This window comes from Cervus elaphus, chromosome 20 (genome assembly GCF_910594005.1).
Source record: "Cervus elaphus chromosome 20, mCerEla1.1, whole genome shotgun sequence".
Classification (NCBI taxonomy): Eukaryota; Metazoa; Chordata; class Mammalia; order Artiodactyla; family Cervidae; genus Cervus; species Cervus elaphus.
Window position 1 is genome coordinate 72,865,006 of NC_057834.1, and position 20,603 is coordinate 72,885,608.

The window sequence follows — 20,603 nt, forward strand, 5'->3', positions numbered from 1 at the left end:
TTCTCTATATATTTTTACAATGGAGCCCCTCTACTGATTAAACTTGAAGGGACTCAAATTACACAAACTTATTAGCAATTTTAAAAATTATTATACTGTCTTCCTATTTATTATGAAAAATAATTGTCATTTAATGCATTATATCCTCGGGCATACATATATTTGAACTCTACTCCACGATAAGTCATTGAACTGTTGCATTTTCTTTTGCATATTTTTATCATGTATTAATTAAAATGTAAGTCCCTTCTATAATTTTTTGTTATAAACATTTAGCTAATGCTCTTTTCAGTTTCAAATTTTCCAGACATAAAAGGCATACAGATGGCTAACAGGTACATGAAAAGGTGCTCAACATCATTAATCATCAGAGAAATGCAAATTAAAACCACAGTGAACTATCATTTCACATCTGTCAGAATGGCTATCATCAAAAAGAACACAAATAACAAATGCTTATGAGGATGTGAAGAAAGGGGACCCCTCACACACTGTTAGTGGGAATGTAAATTGCTGCAGCCACTGTGGAAAACAGGGTGAAGGTTTCTCAGAAAAACTAAAAATAGAACTACCACGTGACCCAGCAACTCCACTCCTGGGTAAATAATCAAAAAAAAAAAAACCCACTAATTTGAAAAGACACATGCACCCCAAGGTTCCTAGCAGGTGTGTGTGTGTGTGTGTGTGTGTGTGTGTGTGTGTGTGTGTGTGTGTGTGTGTGTGTGTGTGTGTGTGTGTGTGTGTGTGTGTGTGTGTGTGTGTGTGTGTGTGTGTGTGTGTCCGCGCGTGCGCGCTTCCTTGGTGGCTCAGCACTTAAGAATCCTTCTGCCGAAGGTTCCTAGCAGGGGTGTGTGTGTGTGTGTGTGTGTGCGTGTGTGTGTGTGTGTGCGCGCTTCCTTGGTGGCTCAGCACTTAAGAATCCTTCTGCCGGTGCAGGAGACACGAGTTCAACCCCTGGGTCAGGAAGATCCTCTGGAGGAGGGCATAGCAAGCCACTCTGGCATTCTTGCCAGGAAAATCCCATGGACAGAGGAGCCTGGCAGACTTCAGTCCATGGCGTCGCAGAGAGTCAAGACACGACTGACACGACTGAGCACATACACACAAAAATATATGTGTGTCTATCACAATGAAATACTACTCAGCCATACAGAAAGGCTGAAATCTTGCCATTTGCAACAACATGGATGGCCTCATAGGGTATTATGTTAAGTGAAATAAATCATACAGAAAGAGACAAATTCTGTTATATCACTTATATTTGAAATCTAAAAAATAGACTAGTGAATATAACAAAAAAGAAACAGTCTTACAGAAGTGGGAGGGAGGCTCAAGAGAGAGGGGCTATATGTATAGCCATTCACATTGTTGTACAACAGAAACTAACATAACATTGTAAAGCAATTACCCTCCAATTAAAAATACATTTTAAAAAATGAAACAGACTTCCAGATATAGAAAACAAACTAGTGGTTACCAGTGGAGCAGGGAAAGGGGGAGGAGCAAGGTAGGTATAGAGGATTAAGAGGTAAAAACTACTATGTATAAAATAAATAAGCTACAAGAATATATAGTGAAACACAGAAAATATAGTCAACATTTATAATGATTATAAATGGAATATAATCTTTTAAATTGTGAATTTCTATTTTGTACACCTAAAATTTGTATAATATCACACATCAACTATACCAGAAAGTTAAAAATTCCTGGCATGAATTTCCTTATTTAAATCAGATTTTGAAACATAGTTATTCACTGCTACACTCTGAAATATAGAACAATTTACTAGTCCAAATGTATGAACCTCCAAACATAAATCAATCCCTGTCAAAATTAAATTTTTGCAAAAGTTTATTACACGTATTGATGTAAAGTTAGTAAAACTTTTACACATTTTGAAAAGTGTTTCCAAAGATAAAATTAAAATTTAGATCAATTTAATATTTGGAGCATAGAAAAGTTTTCAATGCATGCATGTGTCAATGTCCCATCCATAAATGATTACAAATCATACAGAAGCTCCATCACTGAAAGCCAGCAATCTCTAACGTTGTTGTTCAATCACGCAGTCATGTCTGACTCTTGGCAACCCCATGGACTGCAGCACGCCCCACTTCCTGTCCACCACCATCTCCCCGGGCTTGCTCAAACTCACGTCAGTTGAAGCAGTGCTGCCATCCAACCATCTCATCCTCTGTCATCCCCTTCGCCTCCTGCCTTCAATCTTTCCCAGCATCAGGGTCTTTCCAATGAGTCAGTTCTTTGCTCAAGTGGCCAAAGTATTGGGGCTTCAGCAACAGTTCTTCCAATGAATATTCAGGATTGATTTCCTTTAGGATTGGATGGTTTGATCTCCTTGCTGTCCAAAAGACTCTCAAGAGTCTTCTCCAACACCACAGTTCAAAAGCATCTATTCTTTGGCACTCAGCCTTCTTTATAGTCCAACTCTCACATCCATATATATCTCTAGCATAAACAGTAGCAATTCCTTTCTTGTCATTCAAATATCTTAAGACTATGTCTTAAAACTAAAAATATAGAGGCAGTGTCCAGAAACAGAATTATTACCTGCATAGGATGACCAGAACAATCAAGCTAAAACTACCATTAGGAAGAATATCAAGGCAATGTACTTGGCACCTGTGTTTAAATGCTTCAAATGTAGCAGCACACCAGAAATGTGATCATACTAGAATACTGATTCACACAGCCAAATGAATAATGGTACTAGTTAGTTAATAGTAATCACTACTTTTCTACACTAACAGTTTTCCTAACCAAAAATTGGAAGAAATTCAAATGTCAAGAGCATAGTTTAAGGTGAAAAGAAAGAAAGAAAATCACCAATTATTTTGTCTTTGGGGATTCTGCTCTCCATTATTGAATACAGTTAAATCATTTTATATAACTTCTTTAATAAAACTTGGCAAAAAGTAAAAGAAATTTCTACATAAATCATATGGAATGGATTTGCTTAAAGAAGTAACTCATTTCCAGTTTTCTATGGTGACTGGTTCTTTCTCACTGGTCATTATAGAATTGTGTAACTCTGCGTGCTGCAGTCCCTGGGGTCCTCAGAAACCACTTAGCGACTGAACAAAAAGCATTTAGGTATTCATTTCAGTTAAATTCTCCTTAGAGTTGGGAGACCTGATATAACAAAAGTAACAGATTTCTTCAGGCATTTATTAAACCTTCGCAAGCCCATTTAAAATTTCCACAAATTAAATGTCTAAAGTATTCCTAAAAAAAATTAATAAATAAATAAAATAATAAAGTATTCCTTTTTTGCTGTTATTGTAGGGCTCTTTTGGGAGGGGGCTGGTTGACAAAATTTCAAGATATGCACATCCGTTAACAAAAAGAACACTTAGTTCTCTATTTTCTTTTTATAAAATCCAATCAGATGTATCATATGCACTTATAGAAATAAAACCAGCTTTTACATGCTCATAAGGGCCACTTCTTAAGTTCTCAGGAATTTTGCAAACAAGTTGTTTAAAATGTAAGATTGTGTCAATGTATGGCAAAGACCACTACAATATTGTGGGGTAATTAGCCTCCACCTAATAAAAATAAGTGGAAAAAATAAATAAAATGTAAGATTAGCATCTGTCATGGTGAGAGTGTTTATGCCACAGAAATTGGCAAATATTATAAATCAGGGTTGTTTTTTTCCCTTGGAGAACTAATTACTAAACATCAGCACACCACTGTTTAAATCCAATGTGGATTATCAGTGAAGGAAATGAAAATAAACTATTAGCTACTAAGTGGAATAATAAAATTTAATTTTACTGAGTCCAATTCAAATGTATTTGGAATACTCAGGATATAACTAGATCATAATTTTTTCTTCATTTCCTATGTAACAGAATCATACCCACTATGGTAACCCTTGTTTCTATTGTCTCATATTAGGATTCTAACATTTGTAAGTCTTTTTCACTTGGTATTTATTATTATTGTGTTATTGATTCACTTTAGAAGTTATAAATCACAATTTTTCATTCTCCATTTCAGGATTTTATGCTACTTACACTTAATCAAGTAATATTAAGTCAGAAGCACTGGTTTAATATTACTTTTGTTCATAATAAAGATTATTTAAGTAATCAATAAAAGTTACTTCTCAGTAGACTTACAGTGGTGATCATTTCATGATGTATACAGTGCAAATCATTAGGCTCTATACCTGAAACTAATGTTGTCAGTTTCACTTAAAAAAAACACCTCTAGGCTGGTTCTCTTCATCCTTGTCCAAACCCAATTAGCTAAGATTTTAATGCTTATTTTAAAGACCAAAATATCTCAGACTTTAGATATTTTAAATTCTTTCAAAGAAAAATAATCTACTATATATAAATTCTAGAATTTTTTATTTTATAAAATATTTTTATTGTATTTATTTTATAAAATTGTACTAATACAGTTTTATCTCATTAGAAAAAAACAGCAAGTTAAAGCCACATATTTCAAAATAAGCCAACAACTATCCAATTTCTGATTAAACTCTGAGGATTGACTATAGTCTGAAGAGCCTGGTCCTATAGTTATAATCTAGGTCATCTCTAATACAGGACAATCTACAGAGAATTAGTTGAAATAGCTTCCAGTAGATGAAAATTTTCTGTAGAGTTGCCATATTTAGCAAAAATACAGGACTCCCAGTTAAATTTGTTTCAGATATTGCAATTATTACAATGGGACACACAGTAAAAAAAAATTATTTTTTGTCTATCTGAAATTCAAGGTTAACTGGACATCCTCTATTTTATCTGGTGGCAATACTAAGTACGCAAGCTGATCCTAAACACCCTAGGTCAGGGACTCTCAACCAGATGAATTTGGACCATGGGTTTGAGGAAGTTGGTAAACACTTGAAATGGGATATAAAAGATTTTAAATAACTGCCTATAGCTTTTTCTGAGGAACAAAAGCATAGCTTTTTTCAGTGACTCTTAATGAAGAATTTGTTTCAAAATCTCTTGGAGATTTTATTTAAAAATTTGTGCCTGACAAGGTTGAGAGCATTGGTAAGAGGATGCTATCATTTTTGTTTAAAGGGAGGAACTTTTAAATATGCATTTATATGCAGAGAATACCTCTGGAAAGACACACAAGAAACTGAAGGAGAGGGGAACTTGGAGACTCAGGTGAAAAGATGTCTTATTTTTCATTATTACTTTTTGGTACCATTTAATTTTACTGTATCATCCACATGTTATCTGTCTAAAACTGCAAAAATAACAACAGTGCCAAGGCCTCACTCTAGGCCTATTAATTCAGAATTTCTAAATTTCCAGCAGTTGAGCCATAATGCTTGTCTGTGGTTCTTTTTTTCTTTTAACTCCCCAGTGTATTTAGATTATACACTGAAATCACACACACACACACACACACACTATTCTATGGCATTTGCTAAAAAACAACAAATGCAAATACACACACTCCATGCTCACACACATACCATCCCCTGTATTTCCCAGGAAAAACCCCCAAAAATAAATGACTCACTTTAGCATGCTGGAGGGTACTGTGTAGAACTGACAGGTGAGTCAAATCTGTCCACACTCCGGATGGTGAGACAGGAAACAGCTCAATATTTAAGACTCTGAATTAATGTTTTGGGCCACTAGCGCACATGGAGTAATTGAGGAGTTGCTTACCCCTCTGTTAAGTAACTTGCCTTTTCTTCAGTTCTAGTGGCCGTGGCCAGGATTAGCAAAATCTGCCATTCCTGAAACCCTTGCTAGTGTTCTGGAATCATAGGAATTCTCTACGTCAGGAACCTGCATCCGGCAACAGCCCACCTGTTCACAATTTATCTTGTTAAAAACAAAGGGAGATCAGCCTTGAAAATTCCGAGCAGACGAAATCCCTTTGACAAAGAAATAAAGCTTACTTTAGCTTGTCTCGGGGAGACTTACCTGACCTGGGTCATTTCTTACTTATGCCTCTGGAAATCATAAGCAGAATTTGTACTGTTATCCAAGATTTGATATGAAGTAACCACTGAAAATTCTAATATGATAAGCAACCACTGTGAAGAATAAATGGTACTGTTTTCTCACTATGTAAGCTACTTTATGATAACATACCCCTGAGCCTCATTCCATGTTTTGGTTTGAGCGCTCCCAGTTTGCAGGCTGTCCTTTTTGGTATGTGCACAATAACCTTTTACTCATTACTACTTCAGTGATTCATGGGTTTTTCTTTGGTTATTTCTCAACCTTTGACAACCTCCTCCTACCCACTACTCAGCAGATGTTCTTCAATATTGAAGGAACAACTACAGTTTTCAGGATTAAACCTGCAAAGAGAAAACTGCCCCCAGCTGAGTGTGCTGGAGCACTACTTGGGTCATTCTTCTGAAACCAGCCTTAAAAAATGGTGTCTCTTCTTTACCCCTGCTCTCTCCATTTCAGCAAAATTGGCAAACACAAATGCTGAGAGAAAAATTAATTTTTATTCCCTTTTCTTAGCGTTCTATTTCTGGTCCACTGTGCCCAGAGGAAAGGAATGCCACAAATTACATGACTGCACCACAATGTATGCAATGCATTTGACTCATTTACAAAAACAACTCTGGACCTTATTATGAACCTGTGCCCTAGAAAATAGTGTCTGGTATTCTTCTATTGACGGTAGTCCTGGGCATTCTTTTTTTTTTTTTTTTCCTGGGCATTCTTACAAATTCTCCTTCAGCTTTCCTATTTAATTTTCTGAGGTCATTATGGGTAGTATTTCCTTTATTCTTTGGAAGACAGTGATCCAAATTTTCCCATGATGGATCCTAAATATTTTGTTGGTTAAAAGACACAGGAAGGATAGTCACACTAAAACCCTTAAGTTCACATTTTCAAGAAAAAAAAAATTTACAGAACTGTGAATTTTGTATTTTCTCTAGAATGATAATATTCAAGAAACTTCATGATATATATGGCCCCTAACTACCCCTCTGCCCATCTCTTTCTTTCCCGGGCCCTTGTTCCTAAACTCCAGCCACACCCAGCTGTGGGTAGTTGCACAACTGCCTGGGTACCCTATCAAGCCTCTGGGCGTTTGTCCCTCTCCAGCTGGTTAACTCTTACAAGATCTGAAGTGCAAATCTCATGTGTGATGACTCTGAGAAGTCTTCTGTGAATCTCCCTTTCCCTCTTCTTTTACTCTCCTGACTTGGAACTTGATGCTTCTTTGTATGTTCTTACTGTCCTCTAAGCAGATTATAACTCAGTCTTCTTACGTATCTGTCTTCTTTGAGGACAGATTCATTCTTGGCACAGAATAGGTACTCAATTAACATTAGTAAATGGATATGAAAGTTTATGGATAATAATGGATTAAATAATAAGATTAAATTAAATAATGGATTAAACAAGAATCCATTGTTATTTAAAGAATAAATAAGCTTTAAAGTTGCCTGTAGATATAGGTGAGTCATATTTCCAGCATTGATTCTTAGATTATTTTATGTCAAATACCTGTTATCTCATTCTTAATTTGTTTGCTTTCAAATTACCAATAAACTGGAATTAAAATGATTTAAAAGAAATCTTAAAGTGAAAGTTAATTATGAAATAATGTTCCTAATTGCACTTTTCTGTACAGGAAAAGAACTGGTAAGAGCTAATTATTTTAGATTTGTGAAATTCACAGAAATGTTTGTAGATTTTTTAAAAATGAATAAATTCCAAAAAAAAAAAAAATGAATAAATTCCCTCAAACTTGAAAGTTTTTTTAAATGGCATGTGAAAATGACATCAGTTTGTTACCATTTTAAACTTGTTCAGAAATCCAGATTAAAAGAAAGTGTTTAAAAATTAATGAAAAGAATTCAGAAAGGCCATGAAAGCAACAATGACTTCCACATTCCTGGCAAAAGATCAGCAGAGGTGAGTTAAGGGCTTATTAACCATGAAGAAAACAAAAAACAAACAAAAAAAATGAAGCAAGCTTAAGGCTGATTATTTTTAAGTGTAGAGAAAGTCAATTCAACTATGACTCCCAAATTTCTAATCTAAACAAGTTATCTTTTTCCATTGTTGCTTTTCTAAGGAAGTATATTTGCAGATATAGATTTAAATGTATTTAAGTACAAGAGATAATTTGGCAAGGCTTAAATAGAAAGACAGCCAGATACGACCATCTATGAAAACATATAATCATAAATTTCAAGAAATAGTAAATGAGTTAATCTACAATAAAGAATAAAAGATATAAAGTACAGAAATAATTTTAGAATATAACACCTCTTGTTTAAAACCACACACTCTTGTATTTCAAACATCTGGGGACAGAATTCATGGTTTGTTTTCTTCATTCTTTACCAAGCCTACTATGAAGAGGTAGGAGTGAAAACATTTGATTTTATATTATTTTTAATATATATTATTTACATTATTATGTTTGTTTTCTAATGCTTGAATCTGTTTATACTTCCCCAACTTCATGGTAACTAAAATCTTCAAAGGTTTATATCAGATCAGCTAACAAGAAAGTTTAATGCAAGCTTTGAGGTTGATTAATTGATTTTAAAGTATCAACAGGTTCATTTCTAAGTCTATATAATCTGCTTCACTTCAAGAAAATTGTTTATCCTTTACTTTAAATTCCCCCAAGAAAGGAGAGTTAAACTCCCCAGAAAGTGCAATACATTTTGGATAATGATGAAACTATACCCTATTATAATCAAATGTGCTCAGGTTTTGTCAAAGTTGTACAACTGTCTACACATTAAAGGATTTTAGTGACATTTTTCCCCAGAAAGCTCTACCAAATGATGAACTTTGTAAAATATGAACATACTCTATTTTACACAAATTTGATACAGCTTTAAAAAATCTGAACATAAAACATCCAAGTTAGCACTGCAGAGTAGAAAAGCTACAGCCTCTTTCAAAAACGGTGCTGTATCACCTAAATACCCACATGGAAAAAAAAATAAATCTGACCCCTACTTCATATGATATACACAAAATCCAATTCCAGATAGACTTTTGATCTGTGAAAATTAATACAATGAAACTTCTAGAACATACCATGTAAGATCATCTTCATGACAGTATAGGTGGAAATCTTTTAAAGAGGATACAAAAAGCACTAACCGTAAAGGAAAAAAATGATAAATTAGAGTACATTAAAATTTATCAAAAAGTTCTCCCAAGACAATGAAAAACCTAGAATGAAGGAATATATTAGCAATACATATGCCCAACAAAAGACTCATATCTAGACTATGTAAGGAACTATAAAACAATAAAAGAGACCACATGATAGAAAAATGGCAAATTACCTGAATCAGCACTTCACTTAAGAAAATATTCATATAGTCTATAAATACATAAAAAGTGTTTAACTTTACTAGATACCAGAGACATGCATATTAAACCCCGCAATGAAAAATTGCTACATGTATATCAGAATGGTTAAAATTTAAAAGGTTAATAATACCAAATGTTGGTAAAAATGTGGAACAATGGACTATCACATGCTATATGATCCAATAATTCTACTTATAGATATCTACTCAAAATAATTCATTCAGATGTGCAACAAAAAGCATCTATAGTATGTACATAGCAGCAATTATTTCTAATAGCTAACCAGAAACAACCCAAATTTCCTTCAGTAGTAGAATGGATAAATAGAAGTACATTAATAAAATAAATTATTGGAAAAAAGAATGAAATACATCAACAAGTAAAAGTAACAAAAATATTGAAAGAAGCCAGACACAAAGAATATATAATACACAGTTACATTGGTATATTTTCTCAAAGCAAGACAAACTAAATATAATGTTAGAGGTCTAGATAATGTTTAACTCTGGGAAGAAGAGGGTAATGATTAGGAGGGAACTCAAGGGGGTCTTCTGAGATATTGGCAGTGTACTTTCACTTTATCTGGGTGATGCTTATACAAGTGTTTTCACTTTATAGTGATACTTCCAATTGGCAATACTTAACTTTGTGTATTTTGTGTATATGATACTTCAGTTTTTAGAAAGCTTATTTCTTTAAAAAAAGAACTTATCTCTTATGGGAGCTGATTTGCCTTGTCAAATAACTCTGGTTTCAAAAAATGTTGGATTATTTACAGTGTCTTTCAATTTTCACAAGACTTCTCAGAAACATGTCCACTGAATAATATAAAATTTTTTTGAATAATATAAATTATAAATCATTTGTACACCTTAAGGTAGGACAGTTTAATCATTGCCTTGATTTCGACTGCCACCTAATGGCAAGAATGCTGCACTACACAGAAGCGAACAATCAGGGAGCAAAAGAACCTTGACCTTGGCTACAATTTGCAGGACTGCTCTTCTGTACAATTTATCATCAGCAAATATTAGATAAATGTTTGTATTTTATGTAAATATTAAGTGTACTGTTAGGATATGTATATATCAGGACATGAGGTAAATATGACATTCATTTAGGAGTGTTAAGTCTGACATGTAACAGAATTTTCCATTTCTTTGTGCAAGAAGTTAACACCCTATATAATTTTTATTCTTTCTCTTGGCCATACTTTCTTTAGAGTCCTTACATACTACAGCCCACTTAGTACAGCAAATATCGGGCAGCAACACAATATATGTGGTCTTTAGTGTATTTATAGAGTTGTGCAATTTTTATCACTGTCAACTTTAGAACATTTTCATCACCCTAAAAAGAAACCCCATACCCATTAGCAGTCACTCTCCATTTTCTCCCTATCCCCCTCAACCCCTCGCCAGTGCCTGACAACCACTAATCTACTTTCTGTCTCTACAGACATATCTCTTCTGGACATTTCAGATAAATAGACTCATATAATAAGTAGTCTCTTGAGACTGGCCAATTATATATATTTTTTAATATCTTAAATAGGAAGAAAAAAATATTTATATTTACCCACATTTTCACCATTTCCAGTGCTCTTCATTCCTTTGTGTAGTTTTAGGTTTTCATCTTGTTATCAGTCTCCTTCTGCTTGGGGGATTTATTTTAGTATTTCTTGCAGCACAATTTTGCAGGCATTAAATTCTTTCAGCTTTGTATATATGGCAAAGTATCTTGCCTTCCTTTTTGAAAGATATTTTCAATGAGTTTAGAAGGCGAGGTTGACAGGATTTTTTTTTTTCTTTTAGTGTTTCACATATAGTACTTCACCACCTTCTACTTTGTATAATTTCCAACAAGAAATGTCTTGGGTTTTTCCATCTTTCTTCTTCTCAATGTAATATATCTGCTGCGGGCTGTTATCCAGGGCATGCACTTGCATGAGGGGGGCTAATATCAGTTTAAGACCCCGCGGAGTCACAAACAATTGTCAGTTCTTGATATGAGTTTTTCCAACCTCTCCCCCACCTCTCATGGCCATCTCCTTGAATGCCCTTTAGATAAGACCTCTGAAAAAATGACGAGAACCCAGCTTTTTTTGGTTTGAATTGACCACTCTGTTCTGAGCCAGAAAGCCCAAAGCATTCCACCCACAGATCCTAAAATCGAGGCATGTGCCGCGGGCCCTATAGCCTTCCCCACCTTCACTTTGACTTCAACATGTAGCTTCTCAAGGGATGTCATGTACTTCCTAGAAAAGTAATAAAATGTATTTCGGCTTTTCTGGTAGCCTGTTGCTGAACTGTGGCTCACCATTGCACACTTTCTGCTCTAATTAAGAAATATTGATTTAACAAGATCATAACAAGCATCCTTATAAGTGAAATAAGATGCAGGAGGGCCAAGAGTCAGAGGAGATGTGAAGACAGCGGCAGAGCTGTCTGAAGGTGGAAGGGAGCTATGTCAATGAATGCATAAGCCGCTTTTCCAGCCTCACAACCTAGAAAAATCAAGGAAACAGATTCTCCCCTAAATCTTCCTGCAAACACTTCAGTTTCAGCCCAGCGAGATCCATTTCAGACTCTGACTATCAGAAATGCAAAATAAGTTGGCATTACTGTAAGCCACAAAGTTTGTGGTAATTTGTTATAGCATTAAAAGGAGAGGGATACACCTTTTTTTCCATACATTTTGTCTATTTTTGTTTGTTTGTTTAACGTGACAGGGTGAATCCAGTCTCTTTACCACATCCTGGCATGAAGCAAAAGTCCCCGTCAGTTCTGTTTTTTGTTTTGTTTTGTTTTCATCCAAGCTAACAATTCCAGTCAGGTAGAAACTGAATATGTGTAAAAACTCTTCCTCAAAAGTCAGATAAACTGAAATAAGTGTTGAGGGGCTTGTATATAAGGAAAAATCCTAAGGTAGCAAAGAGAAGCCAAAAATATAAGACCAGAATAGAAAACTGAGCATGAAACTATCAGAAGAATATTCAGCTTCACTACATATTAAAGTACACATATAACAAATAGAATTGTAATGTATAAAGTAAGCATGTAGTCAAAACATTCCTGACTTAGAAGTTTTTTGTTCCATCTGCGGTGGGGGGCGGGGGGGACGGTGGGCAGGGAAGTAAGCATTTTTGTTTTATCTATGGGATGACTTTAAAGAAGACAAACAGGAATAATAATTAAAACATTTATATTGGTTACTGAGTTGAGGTTTTGTCTCCCTGAACCCACAATTTAGTTATACAAGTCAATCTTCTACCCATCTTGGGAGGAAAGAACTACCTCCTCTCACCCTAAATAAGATAGGTAGAGTCAATATGTGAAAATATTCTCTTAGTTTGGAGTTCCCCTATGGACAGTTTTCTTTTCTATTTTTTTTTATTCTGGTAAAATAAACCTAACAAATTTACCATCTTAACGATTTTAAGTGTAGTTAAGTAGTATTAAATACATTGATAAAATGAGGAATTGTCAAAAAATACATTGATGTTGTGAAACCATGACAATCCATTTCTATAACTCTTTTTATCCTGAAAGACTGAAATTCTATGCCCATTAAGCAACTCCCATTCCAATCTGCTTTCTGTCTCTATGATTTTGATTACTCCAAGTAACTCATATAAGTGGAATTATATAGTATTTTTCTTTTTGTGATGGGCTTATTTCACTTAGCATAATGTCCTGATGGTACGAAGGAAATTAGAATTTCCTTCCTTTTTAAAGCTGAATATTCCATTGTGTGTGTGTATATATATATATATATACATACCACATTTTACCTTTCCCTTTATCTGTAGACTGGCACTTGGACTGCACCCATATTTTAGCTAGTGAAAAATGCTGCTATGACTGTGGGTATACAAATAGCTAATCATGATCCCTGCTTTCAGTTATTTTGGGTATATATCCAGAAGTGGAATTGTTGGATCATATGGTAATTCTATGTTTAGTTTTTTAAGAAACCACTATAACTGTTTTCCACAGCAGTTGGACCATTTAACAAGCCATCAACAGCGATCAAATGTTCTAATTCCTTCATATCCTCTCCTTGTTTTCTGTATTTGTGATGATTGCCATTCTAACAGTATGAAATGGTATCTCAGTGTAGTTTTGATTTGCATTTCCATTATGATTCTTGATGTAAAATATCTTTTCATGTGCTTATTGGCCTTTATGAAACACAAGCTGGAATCAAGATTGCTGGGAGTAATATCAATAATCTCAGATATGCAGATGACACCCACCCTTATGGCAGAAAGCAAAGAACTAAAGAACCTCTTGATGAAAGTGAAAGAGGAGAGTGAAAAAGTTGGCTTAAAATTCAACATTCAGAAAATTAAGATCATGGCATCCAGTCCCATCACTTCATGAAAATAGATGGGAAAACAATGGAAACAGTGAGAGACTGTATTTTCTTGAGCTCCAAAATCACTGGAGATGGTGACTGAAGCCATGAAATTAAAAGATGCTTGCTCCTTGGGAAAAAACCTATGACCAACCTAGACAGCATATTAAAAAACAGAGACACTACTTTGCCAACAAATGTCCATCTAGTCAAAGCTATGGTTTCGCCAGCAGTCATGTATGGATGTGAGAGTTGGACTATAAAGAAGCTAAGCGCAGAAGAATTGATGCTTTTGAACTGTGGTATTGGAGAAAACTCTTGAGTGTCCCTTGGACTGCAACGAGATCCAACCTGTCAATCCTAAAGGAAATCAGTCCTGAATATTCATTGGAAGAACTGATGCTGAAGCTGAAACTCCAATACTTTGGCCACTTGATGCGAAGAACCGACTAGTTGGAAAAGACCCTGATGCTGCGGAAAACTGAAGGTGGGAGGAGAAGTGGACAACAGAGGATGAGATGGTTGGATGGCATCACCAACTCAATGGACATGAGTTTGGGTAAACTCCGGGAGTTGGTGATGGACAGGGAAGTCTGGCGTGATGCAGTCCATGCGGTCGCAAAGAGTTGGATATGACTAAGCGACTGAACTGAATACTTTCTTTGGAGAAATGTCTATTCAAGTCTTTTACCCATTTTTTAGTGAAGATATATATATAATATATATATTCTCTTCAGATTTTCCATTACAGTTTATTACAAGATATTGAATATAATTCCTTGTGCCATACAATAGGACCTCATTATTTATCTATTTTAGATACAGTCAATTCTATCTGTTAATCCCAAACTCCTAACTTATCCCTCCCCTTGTTTCCCCTTTGGTAACCATAAATTTGTTTTCTATGTCTGTAACTCTGTTTCTATTCTGTAAATAAGTTCATTGTATCTTTTTTAGATTCCACATATAAGTGATGGCATATGATATTTGTCTTTGTCTGACTTACTTCACTTACTATTATAATATCTAGGTCCATCCATGTTGCTTCAAATGGCATTATTTCATTCTTGCATTCTTTTTCATGGCTGAGTGATCTTCTACTGCGGCTTCCCAGGTGGTGTTAGTGGTAAAGAATCTTCCTGCCAGTGCAGGAGCCCCAGAAGATGTGGGTTCGATCCTTGGGTCGGGAAGATCCCCTGAGTAGGAAATGGCAACCTGCTCCAGTATTCTTGCCTGGAAAATTCCATGGACAGAGGAGCCTGGTGGGCTACAGTCCACGGGGTCACAAAGAGTCACACATGACTAGGTGACTGAGCATGCACACAGCAGGATATAAAGTTAATATAGGAAAATCAGGTAAATTTCTGTAAGGCTGTATATTGTCACCCTGCTTATTTAACTTATATGCAGAGTACATCATGAGAAATGCTGGGCTGGAGGAAGCACAAGCTGGAATCAAGATTGCCTGGAGAAATATCAATAACCTCAGATATGCATATGACACCACCCTTACGGCAGAAAGTGAAGAAGAACTAAAGAGCCTCTTGATGAAAGTGAAAGAGGAGAGTGAAAAAGTTGGCTTAAAGCTCAACATTCAGAAAACTAAGATCATGGCATCCGGTCCCATCATTTCATGGCAGGTAGATGAGGAAACAGTGGCTGACTTTATTTTTCTGGGCTCCAAAATCACTGCAGATGGTGATTGCAGCCATGAAATTAAAAAACGCTTACTCCTTGGAAGGAAAGTTATGACCAACCTAGACAGCATATTAAAAAGCAGAGACATTACTTTGCCAACAAACGTCCATCTAGTCAAGGCTATGGTTTTTCCAGTGGTCATGTATGGATGTGAGAGTTGGACTATAAAGAAAGCTGAGTGCCGAAGAATTGATGCTTTCGAACTGTGGTGTTGGAGAAGACTCTTGAGTGTCCCTTGGACTGCAAGGAGATCCAACCAGTCCATCCTAAGGGAGATCAGTGCTGGGTGCTCATTGGAAGGACTGATGCTGAAGCTGAAACTCCAGTACTTTGGCCACCTGATGCGAAGAGCTGACTCATTGGAAAAGACCCTGATGCTGGGAAAGATTGAGGGCGGGAGGAGAAGGGGACGACAGAGGATGAGATAGTTGGATGGCATCATCGACTCGATGAACATGGGTTTGGGTGGACTCTGGGAGTTGGTGATGGACAGGGAGGTCTGGCGTGCTGCAGTTCATGGGGTTGCAAAGAGTTAGACATGACTGAGTGACTGAACTGACCTGAACAACAATCTGAAGAGAAAATTAAGGAAACAGTTTCATTTACAATAGCATCAATGAGAACAAAACACAAATTAACTTAGCAAGGAGTTGAAAGACTTGTACAATGAAAACTATAAATCATTGCTGAAAGAATTTAAAGAAGATATACATAAAAGGAAACACATCTCTTTTTAATGGACTGGAAGACTTAATGTTGTTAAGCTGTCAATACTACCCAAAGTGATCTACAGATTCAATGCAATCCCTACCAAAATCTCAACGACATTTTTGCAGAAATAGAAAACCTCTCCTAAAATTCATATGGAATGACAAGGGGACCAAAGTAGCCAAAACTATTTTGAAAAAGAAGAACAAAAATGGATGACTCACATTTTCTGGTTTTCAAGCTTATTACAAAGCTACAATAATCAAAACAGTGTAGTAACAGCATAAAGACAGACATATAGACCAATGGAATAGAGAATCAAGAAATAAGCCCTCATGAATGTGGTCAAGTGATTTTTTTCTACAAGAGTGCCAATCCTAAAATTTACATGGAACCATAAAGGACCCAGAATTGCCAAAGTAATCCTGAGAAAAAAGAACAAAGCTGAAGATATAACCCTACCAGACTTCGGACAACACTACAAAACTATAGGGATCAAACCCATGTCTCTTGCATCTCCTGCATTGGCAGGCAGATTCTTTACCACTGTACCATCTGGAAAGCCCTTATATCCTGCTACTTTGCTGAACTTACTAGTTCTAACAGTATTTTTTTTGTGGAATCTTTAGGGATTTCTACCTATAGATCATATCATCTTCAAAAGAGATCATTTTACTTCTTCCTTTCCAACTTGGATGCTTTTTACTTCTTCTTGCCTAATTACTCTGGCTAGAGCATCCAATACTATGCACTTACCTAATTCTCTCTTTTTATAATAGGGAAACTAGGATCAAGAAAAGATAAGTGATTTCTTCAAGGTCTCATTGCTAAATAGGAACAGACCCAAGATTAGAAAACTCTATGCTCCCTACTCCCAGCCTAGCATTCTTTCCATTATTGTACCAGCTCAACAAAGATTGGGTTTTCTGTATTCCAGACATGTGCATCCTGGTATTAATACTTTAATATGTATAGTGGAACTACCTACCATTCAAATGGCATGCAATTGCCACTATCATAACTATTGTGTTGGTTAACCTGCAGACAACTATTATCCATATCTACATGGCCTTTAATTTGAAATGTATAAGTATTTATCATTTTTATTAACATTTTACTAGGAAAAATTCCATATATATAGAAAAATGAAAAAAAAAATTTAACACCCTCCATTACCTTCTCCCCAGAATAGACTTAACATTTGTCAACACTTGTCATACTTTTTGTGTATTTTTTTCCCTAAACCACTTAAAAATAAATTGCAGGTGCCATGGCACTTTACCCCTAGACAGTTTACTGCTAAATAGGCATTTTACCCCTAAATAATTTACTGCTAAATAGGCATTTACCCCTCAATAATTCAGCAAGCATGTTCTAGGAGAAAGGATATTTATATACATAACCTCCCTACCACACCAAAGAAAATTATTAAGAAGTTTACGATATCATCTAATTTCTGATTCATACAATTTCCACAAGAGATATTTTTAACGTTTGCTCTTTTAAAACAACGGCTCCTACTGAAGAGCTATCAAAAGAACCTATGGAGAAAGCAAAGCAGAGGTTATTACATACTGTGGTAAAGGAAAATTACCACTTCCAAGATCAAGTTTTAAGTGCATTTCAGAGGAGGGAGGGCAAAGACAGGATATATAGGTTTGGGGAAGTCATGTTTAAGGTTGGTCTTTTGATTGTGGGAGTGCGAAGTTCATGAGTGGACAAGTGGACATTGTTCAGAGTGGACAAGTTGATGACATAATAGGTTAAGATTGGTGGACAGAATGAGGAGAGGCTTTCCAAACAAATCTTGAAGACTAACAGTTGTTTGATGCTATTTTAGATTTCAAGAAAAGTGCAAGGACAGTACAGAGTCCTCTTATACTCTGTTGCAGTTTCCCTTAATATTACATCATTGGGCTTATTTGTCAAAACTAAGAATCCAACACTGGGACATCACTATTAACTGTACTACATGTTTTACTCAGATTTCATTAGCTTTTTTAAACAACATTTTTCTATTCCATCATCCAATCTAGGATACCACATTGCATTTAGCTGCCATTTCCTCTTAGTCTTCTCTAGTCTGTAGTTTTTCAGATGTTCCTTGTTTTTAATGACCTTGGCAACTCTGAGGTCAGATATTTCTGTAGAATGTCTCTCAATTTATACTTGTCTGAGATTTTTCTCATGATTAAACTAGGATTATGGGTTTTGGGGAAGAATGCCACAGAATTGAAACCCCTTTCTCATTACATCATATTAGGGTATACATGATATCTACATGACACCACCAGTAATGTTAACCTTAGTCACCTGGTTAAGATGGTACCTGCAGTTTTCTCTACTGTGAGGTTACCATTTTTCCCATTCTACACTCTGTTTTTTAGAAATGAGTCACTAAGTCCAGCTTTATTCCAAAGCAAGAGAGGTGGTAACTAAGGTCCACTTTAGGAGGTGGCAACATCCACATAAATTATGTAGAATTCTTCTGTAAGGAACATTTTCTCTTTTCCCCCATTTATTTCAATCATTTGTCTATACCACCATGGACTTGTGGACATGTGCTTTATACTTTGGGTTATAACCTAATACCACATTATTTTGTTGCTCAAATTGTTCCAGCTTTGGCCATTTAGAGTTCCTTCAGTTTGATTCTTGTGTCTCTTTGACGTGCTCAATTATCACTAATTTTTTTAGCACTTCCAGACTTGCTGGTACTACAAGATGCTCTAAGCTCATCTTGTGTTTTCCCGCCCCAACCAAGAATCAGCCATTTCTCCTAACAGTCCTGATTTGTTTTAGTAGAGAATGTGTGTATGTTAGAGAACGGTATTTGCTTATTTAATACCAACAACATTTTGTATAGAGCTATAGCCAATTAACAATATTGTGATAATTTCTGGTGAACAGTGAAGGGACTCATCCATACATATACAAGGATACAGAGAACGGTATTTAGAAACGAAGATTGGGTGTTGGCAGTTCTTATTGCTACTGGTCCTTGCTCTTTTTGAAGAAGATACAAAATTTTTCATCATAAGTTAAAATAGTTGTAAAAGACATTTTCCATGGCATTTTAAATACTGCCTTTAAAAAGACTGTGACTTTTATCTTTTACATGTGCAAAAAATGAAACTAGATAGTTTAATAATTTGATATCTACCATTATATCAAAGACTGATTAGCTGTTTACCCAACCTACCTACCTCCTCTGCTTCATAGGCGAAAAGCACCTCTTGAAGTTAGACATGGCCATGTAAACTGAATTCTGGACAACAGAATGTGAATGGAAATGATTTATGTTGCTTCCCAGTCTGGTCTGTAACAATTACCAATGCATGATCTGCAAGCTGCTCTCTTTCCTCCCTCTTCCACCAGTTAGATATTGAGTAAGTAAGCACCTATCTCCCTTCCAGCTATTAGACTTCTCTATGAATCAGAAATTTCTATTTCAGCCATTGAGATTCAAAAATTGATTTAAAAAATAAGGCAGATCAATTTTTTAAAGTATATATGTTAATTGAGGACCCACATATTGAGTCCTTAAAAATTATCCTTCCTGTGAACCCTAAGAGTCTGGAGTGTCCCCCAGGGTAAGCATTCTGTCTTTGGAACACTTGTAGAAAGGTTTTCTGTCTATTTGGGGTAGTTGAAGAGCTCTGCTCCACACTGTGAAGACAAGTAGCATGAGTGATAAGTAAATTTTTCTTTTTTTGAGCCACTGAGAATTTCAGGTTATTACTGCAGCAAAATCTACATCATCTTCAAGGTAGAAACTGTTATCTAAAGTGAGATGCTACCATAACAAGAACCTAAAATAATTAAGAGAGATGGGAAGCAGGAAGGAAACCATTTTCAGAGGATGGAGCAAGAGCAATCCATGATATACAGTGGCGAAACATTTCACAAAAAGGTTGTTCACAGCTAATTTGGAAGACAGGTCATGTAATAAATCTATAGTTTAAGGGGAAGATTGGAAAACAAAATGTTGTGTGTTCATGGCTGCATTCGGCAAGATATTACAACAAAGAGATGAAGTGGGAAAAGAACTGACCAGTTTGTAAGCAAGAATGAAAGGAACAGACTCCAATTTGAGAACTTGGCTGCTGTCTATGGGGTCGCACAGAGTCAGACATGACTGAGGTGACTTAGCAGCAGCAGAGTTGAAATAAGTAACTACTTCTCAACCCCAAATAGTTTGATACAACTGAGAAATGTTTGGAATGATAAAGGATGACTAAAACTCAGCCTGGAGGCAATGTATCAAAATAAAAGAATGGCTTTTTCACCCATTTTTTAAGAACTTTTAATGAACGGACTAAAAGGTCCCAGATCAAAGATCCAACCAACAAAAGTCCTTTGGACACAGTGGCTTAGGGAAAAGAGACTAAGGCAAAGTAACTCTTTCATCAAAGTTTGGTAAACCTATGTAATCACTGTGAGAGAGAGGGAGATGGGAAGAAGAGAGGGAGAGGTAGAGACAGGAGGATGAACCAGGGCTAGAAAACAAAT